Here is a 14,822-nt window from a genome sequence, read left to right on the forward strand (position 1 = left end):
CCCAAGGCTTTGGGCAGTGCGGGTTCCAACATTGACAGAGCAGTCCACGACATTTTGGCCCCCAAACGTGGGGCAGCTCGGGCCACAACACAACATTTTTAGTCATCTGAGAAATGCAAACCAAAACAACTCCGAGATTCCACTCACACCAGTCAGAGTGACTAAGATCTAAAACTCATGTGACAGTGTAAGGCCCCCACGAATGGAGGACCTCATCCAAGCCTCAGGAATTTGAGGCCACCCATTAACTGCAAGACACCAAACTTGATGTAATCAGCAAGAGGCATATTTTAATCAGTATACTGAGGTCAAGACCTGTAGCCCATGCAGGGGGCAATGGGGTCTGACCCCGGGGCTTTGGAGACAGAGAGAATTTAAAGCCCAAAACCACAACTCAGGGGGGAACCACAACCCAGGGGAGTAAGGGGGGCTATTGGAGAGCACATGTGGAAAGTCTCAGCTCATTATTCAGTTTGTGACAGGGTACAAGGAACAGGCAATTCTCTAAGAGCCTATACGTAATCAGCCATCTATCTTGTGGTCAGCCAAGTTCCTGGTATCCAGGGTGCACAGGCACGCTAACTTGAACTCCCAGCTCAAACCCTATTCAATCTATCTTATGGTCAGTTTTAGTTCCTGGTACCCATAGCACTTGGTCACACTGAATTCCCAGCTCTGAACTCTTATTTTACTTATTTTGTCTTGTATCCGGATAGCTAGTTTCCTAGGACCCAGAGCGCAGAACAAGCTGATTTGCACTTTTGACTCTATCTGTGGAAGGTTTAAAAATTTTTAACTCTTTCAACAGCAGATGCTGGCAAGGCTGTGGAAAAAGAGGAACACTCCTCCATTGTTGGTGGGATTGCAAGCTGGTACTATAACCACTCTGGAAATCAGCCTGGTGGTTCCTCAGAAAATTGGACATAGCACTACCTAAGGACCCAGCTATACCACTCCTGGGCATATTCCCAGAAGATGCTCCAACATATAACAAGGACACATGCTCCACTATGTTCATAGCAACCATATTTATAATAGCCAGAAGCTGGAAAAAAACCAGATGTTCTTCAACAGAGAAATGGATACAGAAAATGTGGTATGTTTACATAATGGAGTATTAGCTATTAAAAACAATGACTTCATGAAATTCTTAGGTAAATGAGTGGAGCTAGAAATATCATCTTGAGTGAGGTAACCCAATCACAAATGAACACACATAGTAAGCACTCACTGATAAGGATATTAGCCCAAAAGCTTGTGTAAGACATGGAACTTGATGTAATCAGCAAGAGGCATATTTTAATCAGTATACTGATGTCAAGACCCATGACCCATGCAGGGGCAGTGGGGTCTGACCCCAGGGCTTTGGAGACAGAGAGTTTAAAGCCAAAAACCACAACTCAGGGAGAAGACCACAACCCAGGGGGAGTAAAGGAGGGTTATTGGAGAGCACCTGTGGAAAGTCCCAGCCCATTATTCAGTTTGTGACAGGGTACAAGAGTCATAAAGGAACATTTTGTATAGACTATTCTCTAAGAGCCTGTACGTAATAAGCCATCTATCTTGTGGTCAGCCAAGTTCCTGAAACACAAAGCTCATGACCAAGATGACCTGCACTCTTGTTTCTGTTCAGTCTGCTAGGAGGTTTTGAAAATTTTTAACCCTTTCACTTCCCCATTTCTTCTGATGTAAAAGTTTTAATCATAAAACTTGGTGTAACATCAAAATCTGAACAGCACTTATTTTTTTCTAACAAAGGTAACTAATCTATTTAGAGATGTCTTTAACTTTTATCACTGTGGGGGTGGTCAGGAGCACCAGGTATGGTCTTTTCTAGTGAGGCTCCAGGTTCTCGACCCGGTGGTGGCAGATGAGAACAGCATCTCTAATCTGGAACTGATGAGGCACACTCAGGTCTCCAGTCTCATAAGCTTCTTTTAACTGCTCCCAGATTTCACGTCAGACCACCTCAAGTGTTTTCATGTGGGCAAACAGGGATTTAGAAAGAACAACAACAGAATCATATATTTTATCTATCTCAGTAAGTGGTGGAGACCCCCCCCACACACATAAAATCTTAAAAGGTATTACCTTAAATCATAACCCAGAACAAGGCAAAAGGAAGGAGGGCTGTCCAGTCATCCCCTGCCAGTCTCCAAGGCTAACTTAGTTTTGTTTATCTTTTTTACCTGTCCTGAGCTCTGGGGTCTGTAAGCACAACATAATTTGTAATTAATCTCTAGCTAGGTGGCCAATCCCTGATTTACCTGGGCAACAAAGACAGGTCTATTGTCAGACCCAATTATCTTGGGTATTTCAAATTTGGGGAAGTTCTCTTCTAAGATCTTCTTAGCCACCATGTTGGCAGTCTCAGTCTTTGTAGGAAAGGCTTTTAAACAACCTGAAAAAGTATCTATAAAAACTAATATTTGTTATCATATTTAGCAGGTTTGACTTCTGTGAAGTCCACTTCTCAGTAGGCCCCAGGTCTGTCTCTTGAAGTTTTCTTCCAGTGTTAGTCAGGGCACAGGCCTCACAGTTTTTTTTCAAATAAGTTCAACACATAAAATTACCAAGTTATTCAAGATATTTTCTAGGACTTTCAACAGTCAGGATTATAGCTCTTTGAGCAGCCTCTTTAGCAGTCAAATCTATCGTCTGATTTCTTTTAGCAACAGCTTCTTGAGTTTTCTGATGTCCAGGACAATGAATTATGGCCACTTTTTTGAGGCAAATAGATGGTCTCGAGGAGGCTCAGTTGTTTTTTTTTTGTTGTTGTTGTTGTTCTTAATGTCTTTTCCTGCAGAAGTCAGAAAGCCCTCTGTCTGTAAATTGTCCCATGAATATGAGCAGTGGCAAAAGCATACCTGCTATCAGTGTTCTTTTTCGAAGGCTGCTGGCCCAAATCACTTGGGGTTTTTTTTTTTTTTTTTTTGCTCCTGCTATCTTACCTTCAATCACAAAGCTGCTCCCATCCATATACCAGTTCGGACTCCCTGGCCAAGGTTGGTCTTCTGCCAGAATGTCAATGGACAGGGGAGGAATCATCAGTCTCAGGCAGCAAGGTGGCAGGGTTCAAGATGGCTGGGGAGGTAAAGATTACCCTTTCAGGTGGGCATTACTCATCTATCGGTCAGGGGGCTGCCAGATAATGTTCTCAAGGTAGTGAGGTGTCACAACAATTATCTGCTGTCTTAGAGTCAATTTCCATGGCGACTGGCAAGGAACCAGAATGTTTTATTGTAACAGTCTATGAATGTGAGGTCTAATTCTTTCTCTGGCTTCATGACTCATTGGGTACTGCCGCACTCCAATAGAGGAGGCACTGGTTTTAGTCCAAGCTTTTGGAAATTCTGTTAACCATTTATTAATGTTGGGGCTTCTTGTTGCTCTTGAATCTCATGAAGCCGGTACTCATCTTCTAGTTTTAAGGCCAGTATCATAGAGGTGGGGGTTCTCTCAAGACACCTCTGGTCCTATCTGAGTAAACTTCAACTTTGTCTCTCCCCAACAAAGGCATAGGGCACTCAGGAATAACCAGAATGAGACTCTTGTCTTTTTCTCAGATTAACAGTTCGTGAAGTGGTCTAAGAATATTGTTTCTGCCCAGTTGCCCCTATGACTGTGGTCTTTTTGTAATTTTCTCAATGATTGTTTCAGAACTGGATATTCTGTTCCAGTATCCACCAGAAAGTCCATAAGGGCCCCCTCCACTCTCAGGATCCCCTCCAGTCATCTTCTTTGAGAGCCAGGACCTTAGGGATCCTTCCTTTCTTCTTTGGGCAGTCTCAAGCCCAGTGTCTTTTGTTGCCCAGCTTTCCTATTTGTCTAGGCCCTGCCCTTTCTCTCTGTCTATCTCTTATAACTGCGGCCAATATTCTAGTCTTCAGTCTCTCTTTTGTGATATATTTCTTCTCTCTCTTTAACTAAATCCTGCAGGGTATAATCTTATAATTTCTCTATATACTGTAACTTCTTACCTGTCACCAGAGCCCGGCAGGGTAAATTGTCAGCCGTTCCCTACCTGTAGCCATGTCCCAGTCTGGTCAGTTAAGGGGGGCTTCTAACAGGATCTTTTCTCATTCTTCTGTGGTAAAGAGAACCTGTAAAAGTTGCTGGCAATCATCCCAGGTAGGCTGGTGGAAAAACATTAAAGACTTTTCTAGTCTGGTCAGACTGGCAGGGTTATCTGAATAGAAAGGGTGATGAATCTTCCAGTTTGGTCTGTGCCTCGTTCAGCGGAGGGCCAGGGCTCAGGAGCCTGGCTTTTTCTTTCTCACCCATGGTGATGGATCTTGGACCAGGTCCTGCCACAGAGTAATGCATGGCTGTTCATCAGGATGTGACCCAGGTCATTCCTGAAAAATAATAGCTTTAACTTTAAAAATAATAGTCAAGTCAAAAGTCTCTTCTGGTAGCCAGTCAACATCAAAAGTCAGCCACTCTGAGGCACAGAAAGTCTGTCATGGTCCTTTCTTGATCTCAACTGATAAGTTATGTGCTCTGGTTTTAACTTCAGTTCAATAGTCTAAGGTTAAACTTTATTCATAGTCTGTCTCATCATCACAAATAACACAAAACCCAGACAAAACATATACACAGAAAGACTAACAAAAAACCTGTCTCAATCTCGAGTGCCAGCTAGGAAGGATTCCACGTCTTCCCCGGCACCCCTTGCCAGCTGGGAGGGATTCCACTTCCTCTCCAACCCCCCCCCCCCCCCCGTGACAGCCAGGAGGGATTCCACGTCCTCCGCGGCACCTAGTGTCAGCTGGGAGGGATTTCACTTCCTCTCCGGCCCCATGGGAACTTCCCAGACGTCTCTGGGGTCCCTATCTTCCTGAGACGTCTCTCAGGGTGCAGCAGCTGGTGACCACCACAGCACATCTGCTAGTCACCTGCTTGTCTCCTCCCAAGACAAAAAAACAGTTTACTGTCTCTTCAGACAGACACAACTGCAGACCAAAATCAAAGTGCACTTTTCAGAAATCAAACAATTTACACAGACAGCCACATGAGAAACCAAACAGTTTAGACAGATGGCCACACAGCAACCAGACAGACAACCGCGGATGAAATCTTACCACCAAGTGGGTTCTTGGAGCTTAGGGTGGTTGCAGATTCCCGGTCAGGGAACCAAAAATGTAAGGCCCCCACGAAGGGAGGACCTCACCCAAGCCTCGGGAATTCACAGCCACCCATTAACTCACAAGACACCGAACTTGATGCAATCAGCAAGAGGCATATTTCAATCAGTATGCTGAGGTCAAGACCCATGGCCCACGCAAGGCAGTGGGGTCTGACCCTGGAGCTTTGGAGACAGAGAGAATTTAAAGCCAAAAACCACAACTCAGGGAGAAAACCACAACCCAGGGGGAGTAAAGGAGTGTTATTGGAGAGCACCTGTGGAAAGTCCCAGCCCATTATTCAGTTTGTGACAGGGTACAAGAGTCATAAAGGAACATTTTGTATAGACTATTCTCTAAGAGCCTGTACGTAATAAGCCATCTATCTTGTGGTCAGCCACGTTCCTGAAACACGGAGCTCACAACCTTGTTGGGCATAGGTAGGAGAGGAGGTCCTTGGAGATAACATCTGAAATGTAAATAAAATATCCAATAAAAAATTAATTCCAAAAAAGAATGTGTTCTACCTGCCCCTAGAGGCATTGCAGGTGTGGCTGCTGTGTCACATGTGTGTCAGTAGGTGGCAGAGAGAAAAGAGGCTATGCCTATTCTCAGGGTTCTGACCCATGAACATCTGAATGATTAGTAGCCTAACATTTCCTTTAAAAAATGGAGCCTAAGAGCACCACCAGTCTGTTGACAGAGGGCCTGGATAGGGAGCTAGCCTGAGATGACCACCACTCTGGTGCCAGGTAGATCTGGATGTATTCCTAGGACTGGAAGCAAGCCTGAGAGTAGAAGAACCCCACCTTGGATCACAGGCCCCAGGCAGGAATGAACCCAAGACAGATGGCCACTTGTATGGGCTGGTAGAGTAGTTTGAAAAAACCACCAGACTGGTGTCATGGGGCCCAGACAGGGAGCTAGCCTGAGATGACCACCAGTCTGGCAATACCCACCTCAAGACCTGGGGGGGTCAGAACATGCTCAAGATGATCCCTGTCCAATGGCTCCATCATGCATGAGCAGGGTATAACACTTCTGAGATCATTCCTGAGATAACACTCAGAAACCCCAGACCCCACTAAAAGAAAGTAAGTGGTGGGGAAACAGACGAGAAAGAGAAACAAAAAGATGTGAGCAAAACATAGAAAGGCAGACCCTGAATCTTGAAGGTAGTAAGAAACAGACTGACATGATTTGGTGGTGATGCCACCTGGGACTGTGCTGACACTGGAATCCATATCTGGGTCCATGGCTCTGCAGCAGCAGGGGTCTGTTACCAGAACATTTTAATGTTTGAGGGCTGTGCAGAATTTGCCTCACCCCTTACCTAGTCATAGTGGGAGAGCTGACCCTAGAGGCATGAGAGCTGGAAAGTTGACCCTGCCCATAGCCAACCACAGTACTTGGGAGAGCAGGCCTGCACATTGTTGGAGTTGTGGGTTAGCTGGCCCAAAGAATGTGAATATGGGAGAGCTGGCCCTACCACTCTTCTCCCTGTGGTGGCATGGATAAGGGAGAGATACCTTTTTCAATCACCTATGGTAGGCAGGAGACCCTGAGTTCATGAGAGCAGGAAAGCCTGCCCTGTCCTTCACCAGCGACAGCACTCAGAAGACCAGGCTCTGCATCTCACCTGGTCAGCACAATAGGGCTGGCCCTAGATGTAGGGGTGGTGGGTGATCCTGCCCGGAGGGCATGCATGTAGGCGAGCTGATCCTGCCTCTTGTCTGCTGTACAGTGTTGTTGGCAAGGGAAAGATTCCCTCTCCTCCCTTTTGCTCTCAACACTAGAGACCAGAGCAGGAAAGTTGATCTGGCATTGTGAGAGCAGAAGAGCTGCCAATGGCCCTCACATGCTGCGGCACTTGGGAGAACCAGCTCTGTACCTCACCTGGGCAGTACATTAGAACTGACTCTGATGTCAGGGATGCAGGTGAGCCAGCCCTAAAGATATATAAGCATGGAAGAGCTTGCCTGGCCTCTTGTCAGTCATGTGGCAGTGTTCCCCACCCTTAACCCTTGCCACCTAGGGCAAGTGGGAAACCTGACACTGGGGTCATTGTCAGGCGGAGCCCTGCTTATTATACACTGATGGCCTAAAATAAGCAATAGTCCTGACATACATGCCTGCTAACACAAAGGTCTTGGGTCTCTGTGGAAAAACACTGAAACAGATGGCTAGAAGCTATTGTAAACAAGCAGCTTTGGTGGAAATTTTCCAGCCTGAGTAGTCATAGACCTTGTAGATAGGTAACCTTGGTGGATAGATAGTACCAATGTAGATAAGGACAAGTGAATCATAGGCAGAGTCATACTGATCTGTCCCCTGAACCTTCACCCAGATGATACTCTTCTGAAAGATATCTGTACTCCCCCTGAACACCTATGCTCTTGCATCATCCCCTCCCCCACATCCTACCTTTTTGTGTATATAACCCCTGTGTGAAAAAAGTAAAATTAGCAGTTTCATCAGACTTTAGACAAGATGCTCGTTCTTTGTCTGCCTATTCCCCACCACCACCCCTCCGCTCTCTTTCAGGTGGGGCGTCAAAATGTCCTGTTCAGCAGAGCATTAAACAGGGGTCTGGGGAGGTCACCTGAAAGAGAGCAGGGGGGTGGGTGGGGGGCAATTCATAGACAAATTGTCATTCTTTGCATCTGCCTGTCCCCCCTCCACTCTCTTTCAGGTGACCTCCCTGGACCCCTGTTTAACACCCTGCTGAACAGGACAGATTATGATTGCAGGAGAGCTATCCTGCTATCCTGAGTTCTGCCCTCTACCTGCTGCAGCACTCAGGATAGGAGACCCTGTGCCTTGCTTGGACAGCATAGTAGAGCTGGCCCTGGTTGTAGGGTTGCAGGTTAGCCAGCCCCAAAGGTGAGAGAGCACAGGAGAGCCAGCTCTGTTTCTTATCTTCTGGGCAATGATGCAGATGAGAGAGAGATACCATTCTTCTCCTCCCTCATCCTTCATCATCTGTGGCAGAAAGGAAAGGTGGCCCAGGATTATGAATGAGAGAACTGGCCATGTCCCTCACTGGCTACAGCACTCAGGAGAGTAGGCCCTGCACCTCTACTGGGCAGCAGGATAGAGCTGGTTCTGTTTGTGAGGGGTTGCTGGTGAGCCAGTGCCAAGTGTGTGAGAGCAGAAGAGCTGACTAGCTCAGATACATCTCAGTCCCAGATCCAGTGCTTTCAATTGGTCCACCCCAACATCTTCCCCACCAATGAACTGCTGGAGTGCATGAAAGGGCTGGTCTTACAGATCCAAAGCTTCAGGATCTCCATAACATAGGGCAACAATAAGATATCTGAGGAGTCCCAGTGAGGTTCCAGTATTGATAGAGTAGCAGAAGTAAGAGGCCTTGTACTAGACTGAGTCATTGCAATAAACATTTGCAAAGAAGTGTGGACAAAATGGAATAATGTGGGACACACTGTGACATACTACAGCTTCCAGGAGACTTTTTTCTCAGTTAAATGGGGAAGTTGCAAGGATGGAAGGTGAGTATGAGGGGAGGGGGAAATGAGTGGTGTTGGGGTACATGATATGAAGTTTAAAGAGAACCAATAAAAAATTTGAAAAATCTTTTTTAAATTAGTTCTATTGGCTGGTAACAGAGCTCAGGAACAGGACCTAGTGGAAGGATCAGTGGTAAGCATGAGGATAGATTCTATTGATGGAGGATGTAAAATGCATAGGGTTTCTTTGATAAGAAGGGGCTTCATTTACTGACAGACAAAGCTCAGGTTTAATACCTAAACAATGCTCAGGATATTAAGGGATTCAGATGGAGGCTGACTGCTAATGGAATAGCAAAGGACCACTAGATTGTTTTACCACAATCACTGGTTTTCCAAGTGATCAGGAATCATTCATTTCCTTTGGTTGAAGAAAAAGGCCTACATGTTTGACAATCTTGGTTTCTCCAATGCTTACTCTAAGCTGTGCTTACTATAGCAGCTCCATCTTGAAGACACTGCAGATGGGGGATCAATTGAAAGGAATGATGCTCTAAGAATAGGGAACTCTGGGAATGAGTATGAGCTTGGGAAGGAAATGATATCAGTCTTTTGGACAGGGGCTCCACCTTGTATTAAAAATGCTGGCTGGCACAAGCATTATTTTCCCCAGGGCCTGAGAAAGAAATGTGCAGAACTACTCCCTTAGCAGAGGATCAAGGTGAGTTTGGTACTGAGGAGAGAGATCCATTGCATGCCATGGACTACTGAACTGTCTCTAATCACCCCTAGGCATATCTGGTAGGTCCTCAGTGTAGATTATGATAACAGATGTTTCTGGTATAGCCAGCAGAGCTATGCATTTTTGAAGATGATGGAGGAAAACCCTTGGCCAAAGTCATATTGTTGGTCCTCATTTCAGTGACAAGAACCCCCTATGGTATCAGTGTGACTAGGGCAAAAGCTACTAGGAAGGGTGAAATTCTCTATGGCCACTAACAGACTTGTTTACTGCTATTCTGGATCCAGCTACCTGTGCTATCCATGAAGCCTTGGTCAGGCTATGAGCACTTATAACCAATATCAGATCTCATGTAAATGCAACAGGACATTACATAATAATAAAAGAAACACTCCAAGTGATATGTTCACTTTCATTTCATGCATGAGAACAGAAAAATGAAAAAACAACAACAATAATAAGACATGGACCCGAAAGTAGGACTATGTATAGATGGTGAAGAGGTCTGTGAGATAAAGCATCTAAGAGTAGGGGAGAAGGTAGAAGTAGGGTGACATTGCACATCATCTGTGCACAAATGTGCATGGCAGAATTAGCACCCTAAATGTCATTCATTTGTGTAAATTTGTCACTAATGTATCACTACTGACCATAAAATTAAAGGTGGGCAAGAAGATGGCTCAGTGGATAAAGTGTTTTGCCATGTAGCTATGAAGACCCAAGTTCAGATCACTCTTAAAACCCAAAGCCAGCATGTCTGGGATAGAGGACAGAGACCGGTGGATCCATCCCCAAAGCTCTGTGGCCACTCAGCTTGACCAAATCAGTTAGTTTCATATTCACTGAGAAGCTGTGTCTTAAAAAGTATGGTAAATCTGTAGCAGATTAAGCTGACCAGGTAGGTCTCTTTCCTCATGGAGTCTTGCTGTGCAATGGGTTGCAAACAGCAGGCTCCTTGGAGATGACTTCACCCTGTTGCAATGGATGCAAACAGTAGGCTCCTTGGGGGTGAATTCACTGTTACCTATATGGATTTCCCTAAGGGAACTTGGAGACAATTTTCTGGCAGTTATTCAAGTCTCTGATTTCCATGCTGTCCCCAATCTAGGGTCCAGACAGGTACACATGATGCCTTAGGAAATCCCCAAGTCAGAGTGGTCAGGATTCACACTTGTGGAGTCAAGCCCACCTGAATCATGCTTCAGAATAAGGAACACAAGATTGAGGCCCTACATAATTATGGTCTAATTGTATTTTGAGAGAAAAGTTTTATTTTAACAGGAAGGGTGATATGTAGGAGGAGCTAAGGTGGGAGGAGTACTGAGAGGAAGAGAAGGAGTAAGGAGAAAAGAAGAAGAAGGAGAGGAGAAGCTAGGTGATGAGAGAGAGAAAAAGAGAGAAACGGGGAGGGGGGACATGGAGGCATATATTTACGTGTCTCCACCAGTCAAAGATAGTTGATATATCTAGGTTGAATATTAGGTTACACTTCTGATTGAGCATTACCAAACTTATAAAGCCTTTGATTAACATTTTAAAAAAAATGTATAAAAGCAAAAAGGAAAAAGGGGTATGGGATAGGGGTTTTCTAGGGAGGGGAAATGGGGAAAGGGGATGGCATCTGAAATGTAAATAAAATAGCCAATAAAAAAAAGAAAAGAAAAAATGCTAAAGGAGGAAACCAAAATCACCAGTAATTCCACTGCTCATTTATAGCTAACCTTAAAATAAATATTTTATTATTGTTGTTGAAAAAAAAAAGACTGAGGCCCTAGGTGAAGTCAAGTTCAAGCTGTCTGGCTGCCAGAAGGTAAGTCATGTTATTAAGCGCCTTCCTCCCACTTTCTTGCCCTGGTCCTCCTCACTGAGTTCTTTTTCCTTCCCACCTCTACCCTCTAGATCCATATCTCAAAGATGTAGGGCTTCACTAGGTTGAAGACAGATCGAACTGAAGACATAGTCACTGAGAATCAGCTCATTCCTGGTGGCTGTGGTGTCGAGTGTTATCACCAATCATGATCCCCTGTACCAATGGCAGGCTCTGTCCTCTGGAGGGCTTCCACTGTGGTACTCTCCTATACACCACCAAATCATGTTCAGGAATAAATAAAAAACAAACAAACAAATTTAGCTCACAAACCCCAGATAAAGGATAAAGCAATTTAAGTGTGTTGACAGACCTGGGCAGATGGCTCAACAGTTGAACTCACTTGCTGCTGTTCCAGAAGACCCAAGTTCAGGTAACATTACCCATCTGAAGTAGCTCAAGACTACTTGTAACTCAAGCCCCAAGGGAACTGAACCCATCTTCTGTCCTTCATACACACTCAGAATATGTTCACAAATATTCAATAAATACACACAAAAAGCCCTTCCACACCTGGCCCGGATACCGGTGGCTGGAGCAGTCTCCCAGCCAATCTGCTCCCCTCTGAAAACTGAGTACGGAGGCACCCTAGGGAGGGCACGGATAGCAGAGCAGCAGGTAGGAGAACCCGCTCACCGCCCTAGGCCTTAGAAGCACAACTGGCAGTAGGGAGACCTCACAGCACACCTGGCATCCAGATCCTGCCCCTGCAGAGAGCCACTCCCCTTCCACCCCTGGCCCAGATACCTGTGGCTGGAACAGTCTCCCAGCTGATCTGCTCCCCTCTGGAAACTGAGTCCGGAGGCACCCTAGGGAGGTAACAGGTCACGGACCACAGAGCTGCAGAGGTACCCAAGAGAGGTCAAGGACTGCAAAGCTGCAGGCATCCTAGAGAGGACACGGTCCACAGAGCTGCAGAGCAGGGGACACCATATCCTGAAGCATCCTAGAGGAGCAACTACATTCAGAGCAGCAAACACCTAGCTGGTCTACTACCATGGAGACACCATATCCTGAAATATCCTAGAGGAGCCACTGTACCCAGAGCAGCTGGAGCTCAGGATCATAGAGTCATCTGGACCCCAAGGAGTTCTGACACAACCAAGATAACTGGAAAGGCAGACTCCAGTCAGAACCAGTGAGTGCAAGTAGCACTACAGCTAACCAAATGGTGAAAGGCAAGCATAAGAATGTAAACAACAGAAACCAAAGTTACTTGGCATCACCAGAACCCAGTTCCCCCACCATAGCAAGTCCTGAACACCACATCACACCAGAAAAGCAGGACTCAGAATTAAAATCACTTCTCATGATGATGATGGAGGACTTTAAAAAGGATATAAACAACACTCTCAAAGAATTTGAGGAGAATGCAGGTAAACAGGTAGAAGCCCTTAAAGAAATGCAAGAAAACACAACCAAACAGGTGAAGGAATTACACAAAACCGTCCAGGATCTAAAAATAGAAGTAGAAACAATAAAGAAATCTCAAAGGGAAACTACCCTGGAGATAAAAAACCTACAAAAAAGATCAGGAGTCATAGACACAAGCATCACCAACAGAATACAAGAGATAGAAGAGAGAATCTCATGCGCAGAAGATACCATGGAAAACATTGACACAACAGTCAAAGAAAATGTGGAATGTAAAAAGCTCCTAACACAAAACATCCAGGACACAATGAGAAGACCAAACCTAAGAATAATAGGTATAGGTGAAAGTGAAGACTCCCAAATTAAAGGGCCAGTAAATATCTCCAACAAAATTATAGAGGAAAACTTCCCTAACCTAAAGAAAGAGATGTTCTTAAATATACAAGAAGCCTACAGAACCCCAAATAGACTAGACCAAAAAAGAAACACCTCCCGTCACATAATAAACAAAACATCAAATATACAAAACAAAGAGAAGATACTAAAAGCAGTAAGGGAAAAAGGCAAAGTAACAAATAAAGGCAGACCTATAAGAATTACACCAGATTTCTCACCAGAGATTATAAAAGCCAGAAGATCCTAGACTGATATCATACAGGCCCTAAGAGAACACAAATGCCAGCCCAGACTACTATACACAGCAAAACTCTCAATCAATATTGATGGAGAAACTGAAATATTCCATGACAAATCCAAATTTACACAATATCTCACCACAAATCCAGCACTTCAAAGGGTAATTGGTGGAAAACTCCAACACAAGGAGGGAAACTACAACCTAGAAAAAGCAAGAAAGTAATCTTCCAACAACCCTAAAAGAAGGTAGCTATACAAACATAACTCCACTGCCAATAACAAAAATAACAGGAAACAACATTCATTTTTCCTTAATATGTCTTAATATCAATGGACTCAATTCTCCAATAAAAAGACATAGACTATCAGACTGGATACGTAAACAGGACCCAACATTTTGCTGCATACAGGAAACGCACCTTTGTGAAAAAGACAGACACTACCTCAGAGTAAAAGGTTGGAAAACAATCTTCCAAGCAAATGGCCCCAAGAAACAAGCTGGAGTAGCAATTCTAATATCAAATAAAATCGTTTTTCAACCAAAAGTAATCAAAAAAAGATAAAGAAGGACACTTCATATTCATCAAAGGAAAAATGTACCAAGAGGAACTTGCAATTCTGAACATCTATGTTCCAAATGCAAGGGCACCCACATACATAAAAGAAACTTTACTAAAGCTTAAAGCATACATTGCACCTCACACAATAATAGTGGGAGATTTCAACACCCCACTCTCAGCTATGGACAGATCATGGAAACAGAAGCTAAACCGAGACACAATGAAACTAACAGAAGTTATGAACCAATTGGACTTAACTGACATCTATAGAACATTTCATCCTGAAACAAAAGAATATACCTTCTTCTCAGCACCTCATGGTACCTTCTCCAAAATAGACCACATAATTGGTCACAAAACAGGCCTCAACAGATACAAAAAGATTGAAATAATCCCTTGTACCCTATCAGACCACCATGGACTAAGACTCGCCTTTGACATGGACAAAAACAATGGAAAGCCCACATACACTTGGAAACTGAACAATGCTCTATTCAATGATAACTTGGTCAAGGAAGAAATAAAGAAAGAAATTAAAGACTTTTAGGTTTAAATGAAAATGAGGACACACTATATCAAAATTTGCAGGACTACATGAAAGCAGTACTAAGAGGAAAAAATCATAGCTCTAAGTCCCCACAAAAAGAAAATGGAAAGAGACTACATTAATAACTTGACAGCACACTTGAAAGCGTTAGAACAAAAAGAAGCAGATATACCCAAGAGGAGTAGACAGCAGGAAATAATCAAACTCAGGGCTGAAATCAACCAAGTTGAAACAAAAAGAACTATACAAAATATCAACAAAAACAGGAGCTGGTTCTTTGAGAAAATCAACAAGATAGACAAACCCTTAGCCAGACTAACCAAAGGGCGCAGAGACAGTACTCAAATTAATAAAATCAGAACTGAAAAGGGAGACATAACAACAGAAACAGAGGAAACTAAAAAAAAAATTGTCAGATCCTACTATAAAGGCCTTTACTCAACAAAATTGGAAAATCTGGATGAAATGGACAATTTTCTAGATAGATACCAGGTACCAAAGTT

General features: G+C 44.1%; 1 non-coding gene and 1 pseudogene across 1 annotated transcript; both read left to right on the forward strand.

Moving 5' to 3' along the window:
- Positions 1-5,652: 5,652 nt before the first annotated feature.
- On the forward strand, positions 5,653-5,784 carry LOC117695618 (small nucleolar RNA SNORA17). The gene has a single exon (XR_004604669.1). It is a non-coding gene; the product is annotated as a small nucleolar RNA SNORA17 (small nucleolar RNA).
- Positions 5,785-10,210: 4,426 nt separating this feature from the next.
- Positions 10,211-10,395, forward strand: LOC117695585 (small nucleolar RNA SNORA70; annotated as a pseudogene).
- Positions 10,396-14,822: the final 4,427 nt, after the last annotated feature.

This window comes from Arvicanthis niloticus, chromosome X (assembly GCF_011762505.2).
Source record: "Arvicanthis niloticus isolate mArvNil1 chromosome X, mArvNil1.pat.X, whole genome shotgun sequence".
Lineage (NCBI taxonomy): Eukaryota > Metazoa > Chordata > Mammalia > Rodentia > Muridae > Arvicanthis > Arvicanthis niloticus.